A 12502-nucleotide genomic window follows, 5' to 3' on the forward strand; every position below is an offset into this window, starting at 1 on the left:
GGTCTTCTGCTTTTAGGAAACCACTGAAAATCTTTAATGCTGGATGTCTCACTGCATTACTCAATTGACTAAAGGGCTGAGAGGTCAATACATGTTGGACTAATACCTCCAAAGCTGTACATAAGGTAGAAGACCTGGAACTTGCCTAACTACAACATCTTTGACAAACAAGACAAGTCTTAAAGAAAAATGCTGTATTTTATGAGAAAAGAGAAAAGGTTTAATTTTGAATTTTTGCCCAAAAGTCTTATCTGCACAGGAAAGCTTCCTTACCTAAGAATTAAAGCAGATACAGTTATAATTATGTAAACACATGTTTAAACTTTTATTTTGCTAGAAATTTTTCTTTTGAGGGTTTTAGTTTATGTTCTTGCGATGGAAGCTATATCATACCAGCAATCCCTGCCAAAGTAAGGCTCTTGTTGAGCAGATAAAATGCTAGAGTATGAAATGATCCTAATTTTTTTCTTTTTCCTTGCTAGATGACATTTTATTCCATAATCTTTAGGTACAAGTTAATCAATCTATCAGGTGTGAGTATGCAAAGATTGAAAAGTTCAGTTACCTAGATGGGTGGAAATTAACTATTGCACTGCATTTTTCAATGTTAGACTGGAAGAAAAAGATGGATAAGTTATTCCAGGGTAACAGTCATAGATCTGACACAGTACTGACAACTAGCAAGTAGGTACCCCAGTTCAATTGCAAGTTTACATCCTCCAATGGACTTAAAATAATGTTTATGCCTACTGTATCAACTGTCTGTTTGATTTTATGTTTTTTGCTTAATATTGACTTGTGGTTACTTTGAAGAAGAATGGACTAGCCCACTATGGACTCAGAATTGAACAATAGCTTCAGTATAGCTTCATTCACCAAGATCTATGTCGTTCTTTTCCAGTTTATTGCTCATCCCGTGGAGCGTTATTGTGTGGCTGTCTTCACAGGGGTATATTTGCAACTTGTATACTTGAGGGGCCTACAGGCAGGGATGCTGAAACAAAGAACTTTGAAGTGCATGAAAGAACATCAGTTGTTGGACGGTAGTCTGAGAGAATCAAAGATTACAGCGATGAGTGCAGCCATAGGAGGAAACCAGACCCTCCAATCTTTATGCAACACAGGGGCTATCTGTCATATGGAAAATTCTTGCTATGCACTCTTCTTGTCCTTAAATGTACACAGTATCTTGATTTAGAAAGCCTATTTTCAGTAACTGTATCCATATATTGGCCCAACAATTATAAAGTCTTGCAAGTTATTTGCACATAGCTGGAACTGACTGGATCAGTCACCATTTCCTATACGTGAAGTGCACTGGTATCTTGGTTTAAGGACAGCTGGTATCAGTATATATTGCTCCACAAAGGGGTACGGTTTCCAATAAAAGATAAAAGAAGAAAAAATGCCCTAAACAGTGGCACTCTTTTTTGTTTTCTACATATTATTATATGTAGGAAAACATAATAATCTTGTTATTTTGGTTTTGTTTCTTTTCTCTATTCATATCGCATTTTTATATCCAATTGTTTTTATTTTTGTGAAACTTCTTTTCACTGTGCTGCCTTTCAAACTAGTGTTCCTGAATCATATTATGCAGAAAATGACCCAGGGAAAGACCCAAAGCCAGAAGCTCAAGTGTTTTTCTAAGAGTCATCTCCTAAATCTTATTTCTTATCCTGGAAAAACTCAACCAAACAATAGTGCATGACATGCCTGAAACTGAAAATAGATTCCAGGTAAATGATGGTTGCCTTTTCCCTATAAAGATGGAGGACACACAGGTGACACATGGAAAGATGCAATGACGGAGAGGAAGGGATGGAGCAAGAAAAGGAAACTAGAAGCCAGCCTCATTGTGCTGCCTGACAAAGGACAATGTTGGAACCTCTTATGAATGCCTGCTGGTCCCTCTATTCAAAAGGGCAAGTAGAGTTTGCAAGGCATCCAAAATGGAGTATTTGGAAGTGTGCTTTCCTACATGTTACACATTTTTCATACATTCTTAGAGAAAAAACAGCCGTAGAGCCACACCAAAACCATGGTTAAAAATACTCCACAAACACTTGTGAGGCATTGATGCCTCTGCTCTGGAGAGAGGACATGATGAACTTCTTCCTTCTGTTCCTCAGATGGACCATTCTTTCCTCATATGTAAAAATTCAAAGACAAAAAAAGAGTTTTTCATTCAAAATTGCCTTAGCAATTCCAATTATCTTCCAACGAATCCCAACAGTACTGATAAAATTTTGTTTTGTAAAAAAAAATTATGTAGAAACCTGGTCTGGAAGAACTTTGAGTTTTCTTTTTAAAGCAACTGCATTGAAAGGGAGCTTACTTCTGAATAAGTAGCTGGGTTAATTTGGTACAGTAGTAAATATTTTTAACACATATTAATACTTCACAGATCATAGTTCTATGTGATGACATACCACACATGTTTCTTGCCAGTCCTTCATTATTTGTTCTAGCTAGAAGCATGTTCTTTGGCACTGGTAAAAGTGTTCACCTCACAAGAGCATACAAGAGTTGGCCAAAAGTCCAGTAGGTAGAACCCACAAATATATACAGACCTGGTGAAGGCTCCATAGTTGAATAACCACCCAAATTAATTTCACACAGTTGGTTTGAGATTTTACTGCAGTGCGTACTGAGTCTTGATCCAGAACTCTCTGACAGCAGAGTGTCCTTCCCAAACTGAAGACCACAAGACACAGGTTTGTAGATAGCCTGCAGATCCCAAGCCCTGACATCAATTTAACTGCTCACTTCCTGGGATCACTCAGGGGAGAATGGTGAGCTGAAAGAAATTAAAGCCACTTTTCCAGACTCATGGTCTTCATCTGTGCTAAGTACAAATGTGGTACAGTTGAGGATCCGGTCTCCTGTGATTAAAGCCATATTCATTGGATTAGAAATGGAGGCAAAACTAATGAGGAGAAACAAAAAGAGATTGTGGAAAACAAAAGCAATCTGGTTTTAATTTACTTGTATAAGGACCAAATTATATACTGTGTTGTCTGTTGCATTCAAATGGAGTGCCTGACAGTTCAGAGCACTGCAGTTTTGTAAGAAAACCCTGCTGTTGTCTTGAACGCAGCACATGCTAAATTTTTCTCTATTTTGTATTAGCAACCAGGTATGCCCAAAATTTTATCGCAGTTCACTCTCCCTAGTTTTCATATTTCTCAAGCTGCGGTAGTTGGGAAAGTTACCTCAGTTGGATTCCTGTGTAAGACTTGTTGCTGCACTTGACATAAATTTTTATGTGGTCTACGGTTAAATGCAGTCATAGCTGTATGCAAAGTACATTTCTGCAGACTGCATTTTTGTAGGTTTCATGACATAACCGCAGAGTGATCCGCCCCAACTCATCTGTGTCGGGATGGCTGCCACCACCATCTAGCCAAAACCAGCTAACTAAACAACTTTTTGAATTCACATTTATTGTTCACTCCAAGAAATAAAGGAAATTTTCAAACATTAAAATATGAATTCTCACAACATTCCTGCTATCAGGTGACATTACTCAAAAGCAGAATAATAATTTGGTAAAAAAAATATTAAAAAATGAAAGGAAAAATATAAGCAAAATTCTTTAAAATTCTCATTCAGAAATCCTGGAATTAAGGTGAATGAAGAAATATTTTAAAGTTCTTTCATCTTCCTGAGGCTTTTCTCATAAGTTTTCCAGTGATAAGTAGCTCATTTCAGGCTGGAAAAATATGAAATGGTAGTTTTAAGTATATTTTAATTCTTCTTTTTGCATCTTGGAAATAAAATTGCAGTTATGAAAAAAATGGAAAAATGTTTACTGTATTGCAAAATTTCACTTTTATCTAATGCACTGTTCTGTTTCAGCTTTTTTTCTCTGTATCGTTTTACATATAGAAGAATCCTTAACTACTCAAATATAAAATATTGGTTTTGAAGTCTAAAAATATTACTATCACATTTAGTGGATCTATATGTTTTATAGCAAAAAAAGGAGAGAAATTTAGCAAACACACTTTCTCTGCTCTTCTATCATGAGGATATGTATGTCATTGGATGCAAGATGATAGAACTAATGCATATGAAAAAATTAGTCATGCTTTAATCAGTTTCTGGATTCAAAATCTGCACTGTATAAAAATATTTCCATATAAAATATTTTCCATTGTTTTTCTCTTAATATTGATTTCTCCTTAGCTCATTTCTAGTAGTATAAAGTTCTAAAGTTTAATTCTATTTTTCTCTACAGTTTAAGCTTTGTATGATCTTTCACCTTTCACTTTGAGTTATTGTGTTGGATTTCACATCTTTAAATTTTCTGAGCTCTGATTCACACATCTAAATATCCAGTAAAATGTAGGCTTAAAATTCATTGTTCCTATTCGAAAAGAAACTTTTCCTTTTATAAAATGTCAACAGCTGTGCAAAATACTGACCTAATGCTAGAATTATTGTCAAGAATCAACGTTTAGGCCTAATTTTTTTTTAAAGTTTCTAAGCTGGGCTATCCAAAGTCTGACAAGCAAACAAAATCAGAGGGATAAAAGGAAATTAAGCAAGACTTATATCTTCATGTAACAGCAAAAAGTCAAATACTAATATTCAGATATTATTTTGAACAAAAACATGAGAAACGTTTAGCATCTTCCAAAAATTCCAAGTTTTTGCAAGGGTATGCAATATATTTGTAAATTTATTTATTATTTATTTTTTGCTTAGATTACACCTTTAATCAAGATATGACAGGTAGGAACTATCAATACAAGGGAATAGAGTTTCCCATGCTGTTATTGTGGGGAAAAGTCACATTTTAAGTTAGTAGTATGGAAGCATATTGCTGTTTTTGAAAGGAACGTACCTGAGCTGCTACCAATTTCTGAGACATCTTTTTGTGAGAAAAATACTGGGAGCTTATTAATCTCAAATGGAAGAGGACATTATGGAGAGATTTTTGCAGTTTTTGTTTTTCTCCTTTTTTTCAGAATAAAAGATCTTCTTACAAACCCGATCTTTCATATTTTATATTGAACTGGTATTCCTGATATTTGTATCTCTGGCTAGTTCTCATTTGTATACTTCTTTCAGCTTAATCTTAAAATATTCTTTTCCCAAAATGAATTGAACTGAAGGAATATTCTCTATGAAGCATTAAAAAATATATATGTATGGGTATGTAAGAAGTAAATGTAGTGAAGAGGATGCAGCAATGCTGTTCTTATTGTGAGTAAGCAATGGAGGGGAAAGGTGGTGGTTGCTGGAACTTTGGGACATTTGTGGTATTGAGAGAATATAACCTATAGATTGAAAATTCAGTTGGCTGCTTGACATGTGTGTATGCCCATGGTGAACCCCTGAGGAAGAGAAATGCATTGAGCTGAACCATTCTTATGACTTGAGTGGAAACATCTTGAAAACATTGTTATATGAAATAATAATTTAAATGCAATATGCCTTTTATATTTTTTGCAGAGTTACATGTTCAATAAAACAAAAGTAGTTATTGCTTCTAAGTATACAAGACTGCAAACAGGAAATTGGTAAAGCATAAGCTTTATATTCATAAACGCCCAGATGCTGCCATCAGAATGCTACAGGCTGATACATATGTAGAAGGAAAGCTGCATCATGCAACACACGATATTTATAAGACAATACTAACTAAATAAACATATATATGTATATAAAACATTAAGTATCTATTAATGGATTTATATTTATTTCATAGCATATCAAAGAAGAAACATCAACCTTGTTCAGTTTCAGTCTTGCCCCTAAAAATATTTAAAATTTTATATAAAATTGCAAACCTATGCAACTTTACATGAGTCACAGATTCTGTCAAAAAAGATGTGCTGAATGGAGAGTATTCCAGCTTATAAGGATCCTTACTGGGATCAGTGCTGTTTAATATCTCCACCAATGATATAGACAGTGAGATCGAGTGCACCCACAGCAAGCTTGCAGGTGACATCAAGCTGAGCGGTGCAGAGGGACCTAGGTAAGCTGGAGAAGTGGGCCTCTGTGAAACTCAAGAGGTTCAACAAGGCCAAGGGCAAGGTCCTACACCTGGTCTGGGGCAATCCATGGTCTCAATACAGGATGAGGGATGACATGATGGAGAAAAGCTCTGCAGAGAAGGACCTAGAGTGCCGATTGATGAGAACCTCAACATGAGCCAGCAATGTGTGCTTTCAGCCGAGAAGGCCAACTGTGTCCTGGGCTGCATCAAAAGAAGCATGGCCAGCAGGATGAAGAAGGGGATTCTGCCCCTCTGTTCTGCTAACATGAGACTCTTCCTGGAGTCATGTGTCCAGTTCTGAAATCCCCAACAAAAGAAGGGTATGGAACTGTTGGAACAGATCCAGAGGAGGCCACTAAGATGTTCCAAGGGCTGAAGCACCTCTGCTATAAGGTCAGGCTGAGAGAATTGGGATCGTTCAGCCTGGAGAAGAGGAAGCTCCCAAACCCAACAATATCTTAGGTGAGATGATGAAAAAAACTAGGGAAGTGTAAGCAGAAATCTTTTTTAAACTGCTGTTAACAAAATGCTCCTTCTCTTGCCAGGCATTTTGTTATTTTTATGAAGCATCATAAATATCTACAATGATGTGTAAGTAAGAGAGAAAAAGATGTTTCATTTGGAGGTGGCTACCCACTAACCTGAACCTGCCTTGACCATACCCAATTACCTAATCACAAAAATCTTTAAAATTGGAGAAATCAGATCCCAATTCACAGTATGAGTCATCATCAAGCATTAAAGAGTCACATTTTTGCCTCTTGCTTTTTCTTGATGTCCTTCAGGCATCTGGCTAGGGAATGCACTAAGTAGAATCTTATAATATTTGGTATTCAAATATTTGTACACACCTTTTTTTTTGTCACATAAGGCATTTGAACTACATTTCTACTCCTGCTGCAAAAATTTATGTAAAAAATATTTTTTTCTGGAAAATTAATCAAGATTGAATTTTTGTTGGCAGGGTAAACAGATTTTGGCAAATAACATTTTGTAGAAGGGCAAGTAAGGCAAGCAGATGTGCTCTTAGTTTTCCTCATGACATCAGATCTTTCAAAATGGGATTTTATGTAAAAGTGTGAATAAATTTTAAAACAACATTGGAAAAAAAAAAAAGTCCTTAATTATATACGCAGTCTAAAAGTTCTGCTGAAGAATGATACAACTCAGAGTTTGAGTACTGCAGCTCCCCTACTCCACTCTTCAACATGGCTTTTTGTACAAACCTTTCAGCATTTGCGTATATTCCACCATGAACAATAGCATTTTAGTTGAAATAATTGTCCCTTACATCTATTTCAGATGCTTTGGGCTACCATTCTTTTACTTTATCTGACACTTTTTGTCACCAGATTTGATTCTGAAATTATATTTACCACACACCTTTGAAAAACTACTTTCTCTGAGAGAAAGACAGGTTGTGCAATGCTTGCACTTTCTCATTTCTCCTTATAATTGTATTTTTTAGATTCCAAACAATTAGGTGGCTGTTTAGAGCTACTGTGGGCATTCACAACTTGTTTCTAGTATTGCTTGAAATAACACTATGAGAAATTTTATGCAGAAATAATACATTTCAATATTATTTCTCTTTTCAATCTCTTCCCTAAACTCAAAAATTAGCTAATATAAGGTGAGCACAAATTTTCTTATTGTCTTAATGTTCTGAACTTGCTTTTGTGGAGCTAAAATAAGCTTTCAGAGAAATGAATGACCTACTTTTTAAAGCCACTTCTTTTCAGACAAAGTAAAACTGCGTGGATCTTCTATTATGTCTCAAGTACGTTCAGAGTAATTAGAGGCTTGAATAAGTTATTATTTATCTTAAATATGATCATAGGGCAAAAAATATAGTAGTCTTCATAGTATCCTATGGACCAGAAAACAAGGATATACACAGAACTAGTGATTCTTCTATTGCATAGAGCATAGAAACTTGTTTACTGGCTAAATAAATGTCATCTGAGACCTTTATCTGAAATGTCATAACGTACTTAATTCTTAATTCTTTAATTGGGAAAACATTTCATACTTCCACTGGTACTGAAATTAGTTACAGATTCATCCACTCAAAGCTTGCAGGGTACTTCTAGTATCAAGTAGTGCTAATTCCTAATAGTCGCAGGACTCGTAAATCAGATTATTAAAAGTGTTGCTATTTTCTGCAGGCCCGTAATGGTGAGGATTTACCACCTAAATATCACCTGTCTCTTCCAAAATCAGACCCAAGTTTTGCTCACAGCTCTACTGCAAAACCGTTTCCCAAACTCATGCCTATCGTGGTGATACTGGTCAGTTTAGATAAACAAATAGCATAAGGCTTCATTATTGTTAGGACTGTCATATCTGAAGCATTATCTCTCTCTCAATTCACTGGCCAGGATAAATCCAAACTAATAAACAGATGGGTTAGAGTAGATAACCACAGAGAAACCAGTTCATCGTATTTTATTTATGCATTTTAAACAAAGCAATATACACCGTATTAAGGGAGGACTCATCCGACATTCTAACATGTTCTCTTTCCCTGAGAAGCTATCTGAGTGTTTAGCGCATTAGTTTCACTGAGTCGTATTCCATTTTTTAGATTGTATATTAATGATGCATTTTGGATTAAGATCTGCTTGTTTGACCACAGTTTTGTGACACTACCAGATGGAAAAAACATGCTCATTTCAGTGGATGTGGTCCATCTCCTTTGCCAGCAAAGGAGTGTTCACTTCAGCATAGTTTCTATTTATATTCGATTTAGCATAAGCGCTGCAAATGATGGCAAGCTAACCAGTCCCTGTGGAAGATCAGAGCCCGTTCCACATGCTTGAGGTACTAAATTTCCTGCATGTGGCTTCTTTCTGAAAGAATAAATTCTGGGAAGCTGTGAAGGTCTTTCAGTTTGGACAGCCTGGTCTGATTGTACAAAAATACTTATTTTAAGCCATCTTTTCTCCTTAATGAGATGATTATTCTTGTAATATATAGCAGGTCAGCTGGTATGGGTGCATGGTTTTATGTGGAGACATTTTACAGAGAAGAAGGCCTGGATGCTGTGGGACTGATTGATACCGAGCAATTCTAACAAGGCCTTGAAACAGAGAACTGAAAGATAAACAAAGGCCAGTTTGGTGATAAGAAAAGACAGCCTTCTGATAAACAAAAGCCAGCTGAAAGGAATAAAAGAGCTAGTTTGGTGGGAAAAAGTACCAACTGGAGAACATATCAACATAGTTAATTTCAACATTTCAACTATCAACATAGTTAATTTTAGTGTAACTTGGTTTCTTAGCATGCGCGGTAGCTTAGCCGATAATATGTTAGTAACAGCTTTATGGACAGCTGCATTTATCCAGTAATACACTGTAGATACCCTCATGGGCACCCAGTTATAAAACTAAAAAGGGTATATAAAGAAACAGCTAACTCAATAAAATGTCTTCGGTCCATCAGATTGAAGTCCGTGCGTTTAATCCCCTCAGTTTTGTACAGCCATGTTCCTAACAGGTCCAGCTGAGGCGCTGGTGCAGCCTTCTGTCCTGCAAGACCTCTCACCACATTGTGCCCAAGAGCAAAGTTAAGTTCACCAGTTTTGCTTGTGGCAATTAGCAGGACATCAGTCTGTGGAGATGTGCATACATATGCCCCTAAGAACTATATAACAGTTTTTGGAGAAGGCCCATTGTACCGACTGATCTTTCTGGAGTATTTTTTTATGTGTAGATTACACGAGGAGAACATATTACAGAATTGAGTCCCTTTATACAGCTTGTTCCCCTCTGTGAAGCTTTATCAGTAGAAAACCTGTAGGCAGCAAAAACAAGATAGTCTGTGACTCTGATTTTTACTTGAGAAGAGCCTTTTCAGCAAGGATCCCATCTCAAACTTCGATGGAGGCTATTTCGCTTCAGCAGATGATGTATAATAATTTTTGGAGCAGACAATAAATATCCACTCTTACTAATGCATTCCATTTTATTAGCTAGATCAATATTGCTGTAATTTCTAGCCATTAGCATCTCATTGCTGCATAGTACATAAAAATATTTACATTAACACTGATCAAAATTGCAACAGCATATATTAAAATATGAATGACATATAATCAGAATTTTCTGTTTCTACTGCCTCCAGTTATTTGTGACCCCAGATATGAAGTTCAAGTTTACACTTAATAGCACAATTATGTAAATCTGTAATTCTAACACTGAATTACAGCTGGTAATGATCAATAATTATATTTACGTATGATGTGAAGTTAATACTGCCACCATAGATTAATGTAAACAACAAAATTATTTCTGCAGTCAAGAGCTAACAAATCATCATAAACAAAGAGAACTAAAACAATCTCTTCAGAGCTTAATTCCCCCAGTGTAGTAAACAGATTTTTTATTTCCAATGCATGTAAAAGCACTGATTAAAGAAAATGCATCTCTACAAAAATTGCACAATGGCTGTATCTGCTATTACAGTATTTTTTAAAAAAAATTTTTTTGAAACAGAGTTTGTTTGACACAAAGAAAAATCTCTCTAAAGAAATCTGGATAATAATTTTGTTGGAGGAGTTCTGAGGAAAAATAAACCCTGAGGAAAAAAAAAGTGCAGATTAAAAAGAAAACAGAGTGAGGGATAATCAAACACAATATTTCATGACATCGGTGCTCTTCAGAGTTCACTCACCTGTAATATTGTTCTGTGTGAAAAGGACAACAGGGAACTGCATGATGGGACAGAAAGGTCCTTGGAGTAGATTGGAGTTGGCTCAAGCAGGTGATACCAAAGAAGACTTGTTCTGGTTTGTTCACTATTCCTTCAAGAACAGAAACCACAGTTAGAGTAGGAACTTATTTCGTTTTTCAAAACCTCCCATCTCTATGTTTTTCCACCTTGCCTTTAACACTTAATGTTAATGTGCAACAGACTCTGCTTCAATATGCTAGAGAAACAGTAAGCACACAGGAACCTTGTTCTAGAGCTGGTCTTGTCCCGCAAAATGAGTTTGCAAGATCTCTTGGAACTGCTCGATTTTGCCCATGCTCCAGACTGGGTCTGCCACCTAGATGAGGTTGTGTCTGGTTAGTTAGAAAGGCAATTCACGAGCACTAATACCCTGATGCATCCCTTGCAAGATTGGTTCAAAATTTACCTTATAGAATCCGTAACCTCAGATAAAGCTGTGGATGGCTAATTAAAACAGGTTGTACTTACTCTTCAAGTAAGCAACTTATATGTCTTACCACATGCCAAATGGCAGCAGCACGGGAAGGCACTCAGTGTTGGAGAAGCATTGTTAAGATACTCTTAGGGAGGAACAGTGTCTGGTCTGAGCTCCAGCAGGCAGCTCTTATTTCTTATATAAGTAAGTACCATGTTTTCCAAAATTGGCATCATTGGCTATATGCAGGGAAATGTCGTCCAGTGCAGAAAAATGGGAAAATGGGATTGTGCATTCGGAGCAGGGGAAATAATTCTCTTTTATCCTTAGAAAATGCAGGCAAACATGGTTTTGTAGCACAAGCCAAACTCTCTCTGCAGTGCTGAGGGACTGATCCAAAATGGACAAAGGGCCTTCACTGATTTCAGCAAGCTTCATCTCAGTCCTTAACTCCACTTTTTCCCTGGTAGAATTTAATTTTTTTTTAATTTATTGTTGCTGTTGGGTTTTTGAATAATCCAGATGATATTTAGGCTTCTATTAAATGTTTCTCTCTGCAGAATGAAGTCTAATGACAGCTCTTAGCCAAACCTACTTTTTTACAGGCTTGAAATAACTATGAGACTACAATGTTTAGTAGGAAGCCGGTACTGCAGAGCCCTGAAGGAACATCAGTTGAATGGAAAGTGTGTGTTTTACTTACTAATGATCTTTTAAGATTTTAGTAAACATGTAGGAACAAGGAGGGGAGCATCAAACTATGTTAATTCTTAAAAAAATCAGTGGTAATTGATTACAAACAAAATAAAAAATGAGTTTGTAGTATCCTCTATTTGGCACATGAATGATGAAAGAAAACTGCCAAGTTTTTTACTGTTTTCTAATTTGTTGTCAGACATTGCCCAAAGTAGGTGGAGGGTTCGCTCACAACTTTGAATTTCATTTTTTAGGCAGTTAATTTTTGCAAGCTGTTGTGAAGATGAGAAGATTAAGAACTGAATATTGAAGAGGGGGCTAAACACCTTTTGTAGCAGGAAAATGTGTTTGAATAAGATAGGAAGAGCAGGGATTGTTTCAGTATTAATATTTTAAAGCACTGGTCTTTCCTTTCATATATTTTTTCACTTTATTTCCCTTCTATCTACAAGATTTCCTTTTAAATTAGCTCTCTGACTAGGACAGCTCTTGCTGAATAAATAGCAAAACATTAAAAAACATTTAGTTGTACAATAGAATCAAATGGAGAATCCAAAGAAACAGAAAACAAAACCAACACAAACACTGTTAAGCCTCAGTCAAATCTTACAACAACATTAAGCATAATCCAGAGTCTTTAGAAT

This window comes from Phaenicophaeus curvirostris, chromosome Z (genome assembly GCF_032191515.1).
Source record: "Phaenicophaeus curvirostris isolate KB17595 chromosome Z, BPBGC_Pcur_1.0, whole genome shotgun sequence".
Lineage (NCBI taxonomy): Eukaryota > Metazoa > Chordata > Aves > Cuculiformes > Cuculidae > Phaenicophaeus > Phaenicophaeus curvirostris.